Raw genomic sequence first — 15,147 nt, 5'->3', positions numbered from 1 at the left:
TTTTCCTAACAATAGCTCAAGGTCCTAGAAACCTTGCTTCCAAAATTCCTTAGAGACTTAGATTATCCCTAAACCCCTCCAAACTTGAAAGCATATAATCAGCTACTCCTCATGACCCACTTGCAGCCCTTTCTGCCCAGAGATAAAACTTTCTTCACTGAAGACATCTCAAGAATTCTTTCTTGGCTATCAAGTCTGAACCCCAACATTTCTACATCATTATGAACTTTTACATATATGTTGTTATGTGAACATTTGTTGTTGTTGTTGTTATTGTTTTACTCTTTGGTATATATCTGGGAGTGAAATTGCTGGGTTATACTGTAACTCTATGTTTAACTTTCTAAGGAACCACTAGATTGTCTTCCACATTGCTACACCATTTACGTTCATATCAGCATAATATGAGGGTTTCCATTGTTTTTATATCCTCATCAACACTTGTCCTTATGTGACCTTCTAATTTTAGCCATTCTCATGGATGTGAAGTGGTATCTCATTGTGTTTCATTCCTCACTTCTTATTGATTTGCATTTCCCTGGTGATTAGCAATATTGAGCAATTTTTCATGTGTTTATTGGCCATTTACATATCTTCTTTGGAGAAATTGTATTCAAATTCTTTACTAATTTTATTTTTTGTTATTTATTTATTTTTAGAGGCAAGGAGAGGGAGGAAGAGAAACTTAAACAGAGCCCATGCCCAGCATGGAGCCTAATGTGGGGCTCAATCCCACCATCTTCAGATAATGACCTGACCCAAAACCAGGAGTCAGATGCTTAACCAATTGCATCACACAGGTGCCTCCTATACTCATTTTTAAATTGGGTTGTCTGTCTTTTTATTATTGAATTTTAAGAGTTATTTATATATTCTAGATATAAATCACTCATCACATATATGATTTGCAAGCACTTTCTCCCATTTTGTGTGTTGTCTTTTCACTTTCTTGATGGTGTCTTTTGAGGCACAGCAGTTTTAAATTTTAGTGAAGTCCAATTTATTGGTTTTCTTATATTGTTTCTTGTGCCCTTTGATTTCATAGCTAAGAAGCCATTGCCCGATTCAAGGTCATGTCATTTTCTGCCTGTGTTTTCTTCTAAATGTTTGATAGTTTTAGCTCTTATAAGTCTTTGATTCATTTTGAGTTATGTTTGTATATGATATGAGGTAGGGCTCAAATTCTGTGTTTCACATCTAGATAACCAGTTTTTTCAGCACCATTTGTTTAAGAGGTTATTCTTTCATCATTAAATTGTCTTGACACCTTTATCAAAAATCAATTGACAATAAATAAATAAGGTGATGATCTGTTGATTTTCAAATAGTTATTTCCAAGTATTGCTTCTAGCATAAATAAATACAATTTTTTGAAATATAGAATTTATGTCCTTTGACCTTGCAAAACTCACTTATTAATTATAGTAAGTTTTATGTATGTAGACTTCTTATAATTTTCTATTTAGGTAACATCCCCTCATCTTCCCCTCATCCCCTCATTATCTAAAAATAATTTTATTTTTTCTTTTCCAGACCAGATGTTTATTTATTTTTCCTGCCTTATTCCATTGGCTAGAATTTTCAGTGTAATATTGACTTAAAGTATTAAACACAAACAACCTTACCATTTTCCCAGGTTAAGGAAGTTTTCTTCTATTTCTGGTTAGCTCAGAATTTTTATCTTGAATGGTTGTTTAATTTTTTCAATGGTTAATTTTCTTTTCTGCATCTAGTTAGATGATTATATATATAGTTTTTCTTTTTTAGTATGTTAATATGGTTATAATAATTTGGTTAATTTTTTTTTATGTTAAGCCAATCTTGAGTGCCCTGAGTTAAATCCCAACTGGTCATGTTTTATTACATTTTTAAATACGTTGCTAGATTCCATTTCTTTTTTTTTTTTTTTAAGATTTTATTTATTTATTTGACAGAGAGAAATCACAAGTAGGCAGAGAGGCAGGCAGAGAGAGAGGAGGAAGCAGGCTCCCTGCTGAGCAGAAAGCCCGATGTGGGGCTCGAACCCAGGACCTGGGATCATGACCTGAGCCGAAGGCAGCGGCTTAACCCACTGAGCCACCCAGGCGCCCCTAGATTCCATTTCTAAAGTTGTTTCTATGATGTTTGCATCTATGGTTGTAAGAGATAAGGTGGATCTGCAGTTGTTTGGTTTGTTGTTGTTGCTTTCTTTCTTTTTTTCTTGATTTGTCCCTTTCTAATTCTGGTATCAGGGAAATGCTGGCCTCATAAAATTAGTTAGGAAGTGTTCCTTTCTTTTCTATTTTTTTAAATTTAAAGAAATTTAAGAGAGAGAGAGAGAGAGAAATATGGGCAGGATGGGGATGAGCAGAGGAAGAGGCAGAGAGAGAGAATCTTAAGCGAGCTTCGTGCTCAGTTTGGAGCTGACATGGGGCTTAATCTCATGACCCTGAGATCATGACCTGAGCTGAAATCAAGAGTCAGACACTTAACCAACTGTGCCACACAAAAGCCCTCCCTTCTTTTATATTTTTTTGAAAGAATTATGTAGAATTGAGATGAATATGTTCTTAAGTGTTGGGTAGAATTCACAGTGAAGCAGTAAAGTTACTGTGGTTTTATTTACAGAAAGAATTTATGGATTTACTTTCATAGTTTAATTTCAGGTTATCTATTCTTGAATGAGCTTAGGTAGTTATAGTAGTTTGGTAGTTATATCTCTTAGAAATTTTCTCATTTTATATTCATTAACTAATTGATATGCTTTTTAAAAAATGTTTAACTTTTTATTTAATTAATTTGTAAGCAGATCTCCTATTTGTGACTCCAAAATGCAGACCTCTTGTGTTCTTCTCTCATTCAGCCAGATGACGTGTTGGCTCTAGCAGCACTGGGATGTGTCCTGGATCTAGAAAGAAGAGGTAGTGAGGGGTCTAGAGACCCTGGTTTGCCCTGACTTTGATGGCAAACTGCAGAGCAACACTGAGCTCTTTCTTTTCTGGGCCCCACAGCACTCAAATTTCAAGGGCAGCTTCTCTACTTCTTGGGGGTTTCAATGAGTACCTATAAGGAAATGATTTTGAAAAGTATAAAGAAGAACAAGTATATAAGGTAGCTTTCTTTTCCTGGTTAGTGGAGTCTGCAGGCTGTGGGGTTAACTATTGTTGTGTCCATTTCAGTTCTGAGCTTGTAATGGGATGAGAAAAATTAGCAGAGTTTTCTATCCCCTGTTCCTTCAGGGCTGCCTCCTCTGCTGCCATGCTGGGTTTTGGGGAGGGGAGGAATCAGCCAGATGTGGCCTCACATGGCCCTCATTTAAGGCTTGTTCGGGTCCTGCTGGGCAGAGAGGGGATTTCTAGCTTTTAAGAAGAGGATGAATTAAATCCGCAGCAACAATGAGCTTACCTTGGCATTTTTCATGATATTCTGCAGCATTAAAAACTTTTTCCAATGTTTGCATTTAATAGCTTCTGCCTTGGTGAAATTATTGAGGTTCCCAACTGTGATTTCAATGGTTCTTAGAGTAGTAGGGCATTTGTAAATTGCTGTAAGAAATTAGTAGCAACCTATGAAAGAGAAGAAAAAAATAGTAGAACAGGAACTAACAAATGAAAATTTAAGGGAAATAAGAGATAAAGAAAATATATACATTTTGGTAGCTAGCTAGATAGACGCATATATGTATGTATATGCATTTTTTTACTTTGACAGTTTTATTTGGTATAGCAGGGAAACCTGATAGAAACATAATCTGGTTTTCTGCTATGATAATTATTTCACAAAGGAATGAGAGGAATCCCCACATCACAACTCTGTGCCCCTCCTCCGCACCCCCATGTACTCCTGGAAACTAGTCCCAATACCTCTGGGGCCTTTGATTATGTGTTTTGATGCCTGAGTACATGGTTCAAAATCAAATACCACAACTGAAGATCAAGTGCCCCCCTGGTTTCTGACTGGAACCAGAAATCCAGAATTTTATGTAAAATTTTCTGTTTTAAAGGATGAAAACAATTTTTTTTAAAGTTTTATTTATTTATTTGAAAGAGCGAGAGAGATCACAAATAGGCAGAGAGGCGGGGGGTGGGGGGGGCGGGAAGCAGTCTCCCTGCTGAGCAGAGAGCCCGATGTGGGGCTCTATCCCAGGACCGTGAGATCATGACCTGAGCCGAAGGCAGAGGGTTAACCCACTGAGCCACCCAGCTGCCCCTAAATGATGAAAACAATTTTTGTTAAAAGCACACAGTAGGCAGACCCACCCAAAACTACTAGCGTGAACCTATGAAATTACCTTTTGTGAGGCCATACGTTGGCTATTTGCCCCCCTTCAGTTCAAGCTAACCAATTTTTTTGTGTGGAGGTAAATTTTTTAAACTGAGCGGTAATGTATGATGAGTGACTGACACTGAATGTGCAGCTCCTTGAATCTCAATTTTGCACACTCTGTGTTGGTGAGCATCACCCAGATGCAGACAGGGACATTTCAGACCCCGAAACATCCCCCTGTGTCCTCTCCCAGCCAATACTCCCCCATTGCGGGGACCTTAAACAGAAGAAATGGCCTAATAAAGGAGAGGGGCATATGGACATTGGGGAGGGTATGTGCTATGGTGAGTGCTGTGAAGTGTGTAAGCCCGATGATTCACAGACCTGTACCCCCCTGGGGCAAATAATACATTATATGTTAATAAAAATAATTAATCTTTTAAATATTTAAAAAAAAAAAAAAAAAAAAGGTGAGGGGCAGTGAGCCTCCCCAGAGACAGGATTTGGGAATTTGAGATAGTGGAAGGAGACCTATGCTGCCTTGTACATATGGGATCCTGGAAGAGGGTAATTCCTGGGCATTCTTAGGGAAGCTTCCTAGATATTAGGTACACTGAATCAGAAAGGGTATGGGCCAGGCTTGGTGTGGCAAGATTGGAAGCACAGCCTTGGAGTGGACCTCATAGGCCATTGGTAGGCAGGGAGACTGGAAAGTGACAGCCCCAGAGACTAAAGACCTTGGAGGCCACGAGGGTTTCTGCACTACAGAGACGGGAAGTGCTGCCGCCCACCAACAAAGGTTGATAAAGGAGCAGGTAGGTGGGCGATACATGAGCCACATTCATTTATTTAGGATAAAACAGACATATAGTGCTCATATTTCTTGTACTGTGTGTCAAGGGCAAAATCATAGGTGTTATATTTATTTTACTTAAAATGTTAATTGGCAGAGCCCAGACTGATAGGCTGTGTACCAGGCTGTACTGACCACCGAAGTTCTAATCCAGCCCGGTGTCCAGCCTGAGGAGGGGTTGCACAAATGAAGCAAAATCCCTGCTGCGTCTCAGCTCCTAGTTAAACAGGCTTCCAGATTTTATTTTTTCCCCACAGACTTTTGTTCTAATACACAAAAGGGAGGCTGTGGGGGAGAGGAAGCCTGGCAGGGGATTCAAGCCCATCAGTGAAGAATTACTAAGAACTGCAACTTTTTTCTAATCCTGGAGGGAACTGGCACCCCTCCTTGGTAAGAGAACATGCAAATGCCTTTTTTGCCCTGTGAAGTCGGGGTGGCAGCTGCAGTCTGATTTTCACCTGGTAACTACTTGCACAGTATTAATGACACAGCAGAGCTGTCTTCTGAACTTCCTCTAGTTCCCCTTGGCCTCTGAGCCTTTCAGATGGAAGGTGGCTTTGTTTAGGCATGTGCTAATGGCTGCTGTTGTAACTCTGCCTGCTTTCCTCTTCTCTCTACTCCCAAAGGAGCAGACTTGGGAGTCCTATCCTTTCATTCAAGGTGACTGAGGAGTCCTGTCCTTTCATTTAAGGTGACTGAGTGGACAGTGTGTCTCCCCAGCAATCAACTCCCTGGGCCTGGCCAGGTCTGGCAGAGTTGACTTTCCAGGCCTCAGTTCTCCTCCAACCTTCACTGCAAAATCTGTGCTCAAGTGAAGGTTTGGGAGCTGAGATTAGAATGTTTGGTCTCAGGGAGGGGGGCCTGTGCCTGAATGGTAAGATGTGGGTAGCACGAAAAGGTAGGTATAGATTTAAGAGGAAGCCCCACATTTTCAAGTAACTTTCACATAATGGGTACCAGTTTTGAGCTAAAGGCACAAAAGCACCAATAGTTCAGTGAGCTGAGACTTTCCACTTGTGCCCACAGGCTCTCTGCCTCTAGTTAACTACCTCTGTTTAAAGGGACAGGGCCTTTCTTCAACTGTCTGAAACTAAAAAGGGATTGAATTGGCTCAGCAACAAAGACTTTTCAGGTTTCAGATCCCGCTGAATTGAGATGCTTAACAGATAAACCATCTCTTGCATTGTGTTTCTAATTCACAACTTTGTTTCCTTTGGTCGCTCTCAGGCAAGTTTTCTTGATACAGTGGCTCTCAGCAGCTCCAGGCTTTCATCTGGCTACTTTCAGAGTCAGCCAGACATCCCCATGTGCCTTCACACGAAGGGTCCCACCATCCCCCTGACACCAGTTAGTACCCAGGCTAGGGCTTGAGGTGTTCAGAGCAGCCAGCACATGGCTGGCCCTCTGCCTGGGAGCTTCCTTACCCTTCCCAACCATAGCGGGCTCCTCCTTTCCTAAGTATGCTTCTAAATATGTGGTTCTCCTTAGCCCTGTCCCTGTCCTGCCAATCTTTTCACAAGGTCCTGGTAAATCAGGGGAAATATAAATGTGATGGGTGACTGTGCTGTTCAGTTAGCTAGCTCATGGGCACGTTGGAAAGCTGCCTGCTACCTGGTACCCATATATAGAAGCCCCAGGTTGTTAAGCTCTATGCTTGGGGACAGGTCTTAAAAGCAAGAGGTATTACACTCTTCTTGCATTGGCTTCACGGTAACATTTCCATGGCGCCATTGGACATGACTTAGAAGAGCATCACCTATACCAAGTAGGACTGCTGTGTCTGCCAGGAACGAACTGTGCATGTGTGCATGCACATATGTACATGCACACATGTGTCCACCTCCTAGGATTTACGCTCTGTTTGTGCTTATGCAGCCAGTGCTGCCACTTGGCAGGTACTCTGTAACAGTAAGGTAGCCTTCACTGCTGGGGCGTCAACTGTGTGTGAGATACTCTGTTAAGCATTAGACAGTGGGTTAGTAGAAGCTCTCCCCAGGAAAACACAGGAGAGAGGTGGAATGTGGGCCTGGGAATGGAAGGATACGGTACCAAGCAGAGCCCTGTAGAGGAGGACCTTGGAAGTATCTAGTCTCAGACCTCTCAGATCTAGCACAAGAGGCCGGATGCATTCATGCCCATTTGTACCCCTGTGCTGTCAGGCATTGGTTAAAGAGTGGGAATGAGGGAGGTGTACATTAACCAGGTGTTTCTGGCTCTTCTTCCTTAACAATAGATGAAGTAGTTTCCAGAAGCCTGAGGAGAGCCTTCCCAGAAAGAGACCTAGGTTCTGGCCTAGGGCCAGTGAGGGGATGGTGAAGGGGATGGTGAAGAGACCCCTGGGAATAGGGGCAGAGCCTGAGAGTATCTGCTGCAACCTGTTATTTAATCCTGAGAAAATTCAACTCAACCCAGCCAAAGATACTCACTTCTGATGCTTATGATTCCCATTACATGTATGGAAATCTGTGACTTTTTGAAATATGAAGGAACAAGATGCCATATCAGGTAATAGAGTAGCTGGAATGTGTAATTAGCATCCCTCTAATCCCTGACTCTGTCCATGTATGCAGCTACGTGGGCCCAGGAGAGGGGCGGTCCACAGAGGCTGATCTTGTCTGAATGGAGAATGAAATGAGGAACAAGAATTGTGATCACAAAAATCACAAGGGTTGCTCCAGTAGACAGAGGAGTCCTGGGGCCGGGGCCCAGTTCCCAGATGTGTACACTGAGGTTGGGCCCCACTGCTCTTCCTGGACTAGTTGCTGGAGGTGAAGTTAGGTGCAGGGAGAGGATCTGGCCCTTGTGAAGAAATTGTGGCGTCAGAACTCAGAGTCTTGGGGGCTAGGAGACTGGAGAGGAGAGCATGGGCTCCAGGGCACACTCTCAGAGGAATCTTCCACAGAGTCCTGGAGAGCTCTACCTCCACTCTAGGAAATACATAGTACCAGTAGGGAAATGGAGGCACAGAGAAGTGATAGATTTGATCAAGGTCACACAGCCGCCCAGAATCCAGACAATAGAGTCCAATGAACCATCTAAACCTGGTTTTCACCAGATTCCTATCAGCAGAATTAGAGGAAGCTCATTTTCTTGTCCGTGACCGAAACTCATCTCCGGGTGGCTCGCACCCAGCTAAAGGGACTGAATAGTCTCAGGCAACTGCAAAGTCCAGAGGACGGCCCAGGGCTCACATGCTGTCGCCAGTTGTCTTTCATGCTTCTGTGATTGCCTCCATCTTGGTCAGAATCTTCCTATTTGTGGGAAGATGACCCTCAACAGCCTCAGGCTGATTTCTTGCAGATTAACCATCTCACTAGAAAGAGGGCACAGCACCATTTCTCCAAGAGTTCCAGCCAAACTCCCATGGCTGAGGCTCACTGGATCAGCTCAGATCACCTGCCATCCCTAGACTCTGATTGTCCAGGCCTAGGTCAGATGGCTCCCTCTAGCGCCTGTGTGAGTGTCTGTGTCTGTGTGTGTCTGAGAGAAATTATGTGTGCGCACGCGCACACATGTGTGCTATACCTGAATCTTACAGATTAAGAGAAGAGAAAGTTTGATTCCTCAGAGGAGAACTGAAACAGTATTACTACAAGAAGGGAACATAGATTCCCTGCCGGTGGGAACTGCAGGAGCCCACTACCTCAGATGCTGTCCCTAGCGTGGAATGAAGAGACTTGCAGGACAAGGCGGGCCTGAGGTCATCAAAGCAAGTATAACTCTCGAGTGTCAGAGCTGGAGGGTGTCCTAGGTTGAGTTTTTTGGAGCAGTGTCTGTGATAAGGGTTCCTGTGCAGACAGGGCTCCCAGGAAGCAAGAAGGGGAAGAGAGGAGATGGAGGAGGCAGGATAGGGAAGGGGAGCTCAGCTTGAATGAGCTGGGAAATGAGCAGGGAAGACGATCCCTCCGCTGCTGTGAGTGTGGGCTGCTGAAGACTCTTGGGTCTCCCATTGGCAGAGTATCCACGCCCTGGCGGTTGGCTCACAGCCAGACACTAGCTGATGTGGGGATATAAAAGTCAGGTCCCCTTGCCTCAAGGTAGGATCCTGTATGACCAGGCAGGGGCAGACTGGAGCTGAACCCACATCTACCGCCCTCCCTGCTTCCTCAGGACAGACTTCAGTCAGGCTCCTTGGAGGCCTCTTTTCAACTTGGCTCATCCTCAGGCCCCGTCTTTGGCCTGTGCCATCTATTTGTAGCAATAATCCTGCCAAGTCAGCCTCACATGAATCCTCCTACCGTCGTTAACTGATTACCCTCCATGTCTGATCACCCTGGCCTGCCTTCTGCACAAATGCCCCTACCCTCAGGGTCTTCTTCCTATAGTTGTCCACGCACGGATCCTTCACTTGGCTTGCTGGCTGTGATTCCCCGCTTGTATTCAGAGTTGAGCCCGATCTCTCCACTCTATTGTGATAGTCTGACACTTGTTACAACAGTCTGACTAGTCTTTACTGTTTCAACAAGTGTCTCAATAACTTTCTGTAACACCCCATTCCCTACAAGGTTGGCCTGAGAAAACCCCTCTATAAAAGATTTGCATGAGAATTTCCTTTTCGGGCTCTACTTCAAGGAACCATACCTAGTACAGAAGTCAAGCTCTGCTGTGATCTCAGGCGAAGCCTAGTCCCGGCCCCATCCTATGGGGGGTAAATGATACCCCAGAGTTTGTCCCATCTCAAGGCAAAGGACCTTCATGCCAGCCATTGGCCACAGATCCTAGGGAAGCTGGGGAGCAAACCTTCCAGGCACCCCTGGCTGGCTAAGTAGTGAGGGTAGCCCCAGAGCCTCAAGACCATTGCAGGTGGGAGCCCTTAGCAGCAAAGTCCACAAAATAAGATATGGGCACACTGAGCCAGGAAAAAGAGGTTCACGGGGATTGAGTGGGGTGCCAACACTTTTTACTTGTAGGGCAAAGAAATCAGGCTGCTGAAATGTCATGGAACAAGAATTCTAAATTGGTACCAGCTTAACTATTGGCAGCCATAAGGGTATTCTAATGATCTGACAACAGGTTGCCGTTTATCAATTTGTTGCTACTTATATAACAAGAAGTACAGAATACAGTACTTATAAATCCTTGTAATGAAATATTTTCCCTTTATTGAGGCAGTGTTTATATAGATGCACATTAGTTTAAACTTTTTGACCTCATTTGCATTCTAAAATTACAGCACCATAATTTCCTTTTCCCAAATGCATTTACTCTTAATTAATCTTAACCACTCTCGAGCTTTTCTGATTTCTATTATCACTATTTAAAGTTGAGAAGACTTTTAATGGATCTAAATCACATATTCAAATTAGTTTCTTTTTCTAAAGTTATAATGACTTGAAATTTTATTTGATTTGAGCCCAAAGTATTACCTGAAAAGTAATTTGATTGTTTTACAATTTAAATCATCTGTGTGGAATAAAATTCATTAACCTTATTTACATGTGTGTAAAAATTATGACACTTTAACCAATTAACATTTCTAAAAAGTGTGCAGCATTTTATAGCATAATGCCTCCATTGCAGCCCTGTTCCCTACATCTCTGAACTCATTTAGCAGAAATTTCCAACTTTGGCTAAAATTTGAGTAATTGAATTGTCTGGCCAGACAGTGCCTTATGTGAAATCGTGTCTTCTCCTGTAGGGCCTAAAGGAGCTGTGGCTCATTGAGGCCCAGTCTAGCATAGTCTTCCTAGGATGGTGGCAGACAGCTCACCCTCACAGGGCTGGTCTGGAGACCACAGGTTGGGAAATGTCATCATTTCTTTCAGAGCTCCGTTCTGGAAAGGCACAAACTTGACATTCTTTGGACATCATTGTGCCTTGGTAGACACAGTGCCAGAGAGCCTTTCTCAACAAGCCTCAAAAAATGGACATGGCAGCTCATGGAGTGGTTAAGATGTGTACCCATGAAGCTCAGTGCAGTGCATTCAGCTCAAGCTTGGGTTTGAGACCAGGCTTTGCCACTTGCTACCTATGTGATGCTCCAGTTCAAATCCTCAGTCACCCACACTCCCTCACAGTTCCTCTGCATGCGTGCTGCCCCTACCTCCAATGTTTCCTTCATTTTATAGACCTAGTAATTAATTTGTGTCACCTACTTAATAAGCTTCCCATTGGTTTCCTATTGCTGTCTTATAGGCAAAGTCCTTCATATTGAATAACAAGGCCCTCCTCCTCCACTCCTGTCCTCCAGCTGCACTGCCTTTTGCTGACCTTTGGGTTTACCCTTCTTCTTCATCTTCTCCAGGTTTTGCATGTGCCATTCCTCTACATGAAACTGTCCTTCCCTCTTTTGTTTGCCAGATCATCTCTTTTTTTTTTTTAATTTTTTATTTTTTCAGCATAACAGTATTCATTATTTTTGCACCACACCCAGTGCTCCATGCAATCCGTGCCCTCTACAATACCCACCACCTGTGCCCCCAACCTCCCACCCCCCACCCCTTCAAAATTCTCAGATCGTTTTTCAGAGTCCATAGTCTCTCATGGTTCACCTCCCCTTCCAATTTCCCTCAACTCCCTTCTCCTTTCCATCTCCCCTTGTCCTCCATGCTATTTGTTATGCTCCACAAATAAGTGAAACCATATGATAATTGACTCGCCAGATCATCTCTTACTCATCATTCTGGTCTCAAATTGGGGGTCACTTCAACTTCCTTAACTGGGTCAAATCCCTTGCCACAGGCTCCCAGGAGCTCCTGTACAGAAGGTTCCTGATAGTCCTCTGTCATGACCAGCACCACATCACAGTTTTCCATTTGCTATTTTGATCTCTTCCCTAACTGAAGGCTCTGTGAAGGCAAGGGTTACCATCCTAGTTCAGTGTCTACATCCTTAATTAATACATATTAAATTAGTGGTGAATAAGAATGACTTCCTACCTTGCTTTAAGGTAGGAAAACTTATTCCTCCAATATCCCTATAAAGTCCATAGTAAATGAAAAAAAATATGTGGAAAATCTCTAACTCAACCCTGTGCCCCAGCTATTTGGATGGTCCCTTGGGGATATTTTGGGTTCTGGGTGGGAGCCAACAGGGATCGGTTGGGACAGAAGTCCAGATGGGAGCCTGGGTGTACATGCCTGAGAGTAGGAAAACCACACCACAGCACCCGGCCTTTGATTGCTCTGCCTTTGATTTTCTAACATTCAGGGAAGTGAATCACATCAAAAATAAACAGTGAAGAGAATAAAAGCAGTTCATTGCTCTGGGGAGTTTTGTCTTGATTCTCAGTTTCTCTTGAGGTTAGAATTGCTCATCTGAGATGAGAAAACTGGAAGAAGTTCTCTTACCCAACAGGTATTGCCCCTTAAGACCCAGCCTTCCCCCGGTTTCTGGATAGAACTGAGCTCCTGCCTCTCTGTGGGCTGGGTCATTTATCCAAGAACATTACTGATGAAGACTTTGTTACTATTTCCTTGATTTTGGCTGAGGTTTTTTTTCACTTGCCGACCATGGGAATGTGGCAGTAGCAGTGGGTCCCTGCAAAAGTCCCTGCAGTCCCTGGTCCTCAGTTTCCCACTTACCAAAAATAAGAGGGATACTTGGCTGACTCCTCCAGGAAGCTCATGAGCATATTTGGGGGTTAGTTTCTGAAGGATGGATACAGGACTCTGAGGATTGTTACCCAGCCTAGGCTCTTCACGGAGCTGGGCAGGTTGCACTCTCTCTCAAAGAGGAGGCAACAGGCGAGTGGTCCCAGGTCCACAAAGGATGAAGACTCAACCTTGGTCCTGCAGATGACCAGCTTGTGACTTTGACCCATTGCTACCTTTCTCCCAACCTCAGGTTTTCCTGTTGTAAAATGAACATGCTCACATTGGGTTACATATCCTCAGAAACCCCTAAGTCAACTCTCATTCTCCAGTATCTTCTGACTCTGGCCATTTCCACAGTAGTTCTGGAAGCTCTGGGCCTTTGGAAATTCCCCCAAACCACTGCTTTATTGTATAAGTGGGGGCAGAGAGCTTTCCATTCACAACCTTACGTGTGTTGTCTGTATTTCTCCTGTGACACAAACTTCCTGTTCTTTTCTATCAGTGGACCTGAGGCAGCTCTGTTTCCCATAAGCCCCTTTCCCTGATCACTGCAAGGGTTGGGGAGGAGAAGGGTGAGCCCAGCACTGTTCCACACAATGCTCAGTACATGTAGATTCATGCCGGCTCATTGAGAATGATATTCAACAGCAATCCTTCCAGATTTCCTTGTGCCATTAACTCTGTGCTAATGCCTGGAGGCCATGTTACTTTGCTGTGTGGTTTGTTTCTGTGTGACTGAGTAGAAATTATGACTCTGTGATCTCACTGGCATTTCCAGGTCTTCATTATTCCTGAAAACATGCCTGCCTTGCGATTCAATGCAATGGGAGCCCGACTTTCTCCAAGCCTCACGGCTCTCGGGTTAGAGTGCGCATTGTAAAACAATAGTAATTCAGACTTCACTGGCCCTGTGAAGGACCTTAACTCTCTGAAAACTTTCCTCTCTGAGTGGTTTGGAAAATACTTGCAGTATTCCTCACAGCAACCTGAAAATTGTCATCCATGTTTGTACGGTTGAATAGTGTTCCCCCAAATTCATGTTTGCCCAAACCTCAGAATGTGACCTTAATTGGAAATAGGGTCTCTGCAGATGCAATTAAGATGATATCTTACTGAATTAGGGTTGGCCCTAAATCCAGTGACTGGTGTTCTCATAAGAAGAGACACACATGGAAAATAAGATGTGAAGACAGGGCAGAGATTGCAGTGGTGCTCCACAAGCAAGGGACATCCAGGGCCCCCAGAAGCTGGAGAAGCAGAGGAGTCTCTTCCCTAGAGCCCTTGAAGAGGCTTGGCCCTGCTGACACCTATGGATTTTGGACTTCTGGTTTCCAGAACTGTAAGAGAATAAATTTGTGTTGTCATAAGCCCCTGGGTTTGTGATAATTTGTCAGGCATCCCTAGTAAACTGGTGCAGTGTTCTTATACACCAGCCATGTATCCACATGCTCCTTCCACAGATCCATTTGAGGGTAAGGGCTCCCAATGCCACTATTGCTGCCATCCTATGTAGCAGCCCTACCCTCTGTTCTCTTAGAAAACACTTGGTTGCAACTAAAGTTTCTTGGGATAGCAGTGGTTTAAGCAGTAAGAATTTACATTTTTATAATGACAATAAATACAAAGGCAGGACATTTGAACAGACTTTGAGTAGCTCAGCAACCTCTGGGTTGACTTCTTATGGTTCTCTTGATCTTACCCCCCATGGTTGCAAAATGGCTGCCAAGCTATTTGTATTATGATCTCACACAGAGCATTTACAAATGGGAAGGAACAAGGGATTCCTCAGTCATCTTTGTCTATTTCATTTGGAGAAGAAAATATTATCCAAAGACCCCCAAAATTTCTAAGTCCCCTTGATCAAAACATGGTAACGTGTTCTTGCCCTTGTTGGAAGGGAAACCTATAAAAAGAACTTCTGTGGTTGATAGCCTCTCTCATCGAAGGTGGGATGTTTAAACAAAACAATGTGGAGAGATGGTTGTTGGCTAGGATACAAATTTTGCCCCCCTGGAGCAGGTTGGGCAATGCTTTCTGTGGATTCACCTATGCTAGTCCTGCTGTACACCAAGAAGAACCTGGGAGAAGCTCCTTGTTCACACTCTAAGGTCATGAGGCCTCAACAATAGTCTAAATAAAGACTCCCAATGGGATGCCTGGGTGGCTCAGTTGGTTAAGCAGCTGCCTTTGGCTCAGGTCATGATCCCAGCGTCCTGGGATCGAGTCCCACATCGGGCTCCTTGCTCATCAGGGAGCCTGCTTCTCCCTCTGCCTCTGCCTGCCATTCTGTCTGCCTGTGCTTGCTCTCTCTCCCTCTCTCTCTCTGACAAATAAATAAAATCTTTAAAAAAAAAAAAAAAGACTCCCAAAGATACCCACAAACTAATCCCCAGAACCTGTGACTATGCTTCCTTACATGGCAAAAGGGACTTTGCAGATGTGGTTAAATTAAGAGTCTTGAGATGGAAATACTGTCTTGTTGGATCCAATGTAACCATAACGGTCCTTATAGGT

The 15,147-nt window shown here is 43.7% G+C and overlaps 1 long non-coding RNA gene across 1 annotated transcript; it reads right to left on the bottom strand.

Annotated features, from left to right (window-relative positions):
- Window positions 1-2,809: 2,809 nt before the first annotated feature.
- On the bottom strand, window positions 2,810-14,347 carry LOC125088798 (uncharacterized). Its single transcript, XR_007123790.1, has 3 exons — window positions 14,279-14,347; window positions 3,385-3,545; window positions 2,810-2,887 (listed from the first exon to the last, which is right to left on the bottom strand). It is a non-coding gene; the product is annotated as an uncharacterized LOC125088798 (long non-coding RNA).
- Between the last annotated feature and the right edge of the window lie 800 nt (window positions 14,348-15,147).

Source organism: Lutra lutra, chromosome 17 (genome assembly GCF_902655055.1).
Source record: "Lutra lutra chromosome 17, mLutLut1.2, whole genome shotgun sequence".
Classification (NCBI taxonomy): domain Eukaryota; kingdom Metazoa; phylum Chordata; class Mammalia; order Carnivora; family Mustelidae; genus Lutra; species Lutra lutra.
The sequence above is the reverse complement of the archived record's forward strand: the minus strand, read 5'-3'. Positions and strand labels throughout refer to the sequence as shown.